The following is a 710-nucleotide window of genomic DNA, read 5'->3' on the forward strand; positions in this document are numbered from 1 at the left end:
ATATATAATTTTAATGTATATTTTTAAAGACATAATTAATTAGTATTACTGTATTAGGCTGCCTCCAAAACTAGAGGCTGTCTCCAACTATGTTGTAACTTTCTACGTTCCAAATTTGGGTCAAAGTGAAAATCCATTGGGCCCATAGTCCTATGAACTAACAGAAAAGGTTTTCACGTTTGTAGAAGAAATAGCCTAAACTAATTGTATCCAATAAAAGATAGCCCAAAAGAATAAAATTAGTTTATGCTGATAAATATGTAAAGAAAAAACATTTTGATTCTTTAAACTCTGAATTCAAAACCCAACAGCCAGTCCGAAAAGAACCCCAACAGAAACATTCGATAACCGGTGGCCTCAAAATCAACGTCAGATGCATGTACACCAAAAAAAAAAAAAAAATCAAGGTCAGATGCAATTGAAGCTTTGATTGAGTAGCAAAATATGATACATCTTAATATATTGCACTTAGGTTTGAACTTTGACAATAGTCAAATAGTTGATAAAATCCATAAGAATTCTGCCAGGGAACTAAGAGGAGTATAACTAATAATAAATCAATAAGTATATTTGTCGGATTGGGGGATACAGTGGAAACCAAAAAAAAATCAACAAGTATATTTAAACTATATTTTATATTAATTAATTGTCATTAATTATTAATTATTTAAATTTTATTTTTTTTAAATACAAAATTAATGATTATTAAT

The sequence above is a fragment of the Arachis ipaensis genome, chromosome B02 (genome assembly GCF_000816755.2).
Source record: "Arachis ipaensis cultivar K30076 chromosome B02, Araip1.1, whole genome shotgun sequence".
Lineage (NCBI taxonomy): Eukaryota > Viridiplantae > Streptophyta > Magnoliopsida > Fabales > Fabaceae > Arachis > Arachis ipaensis.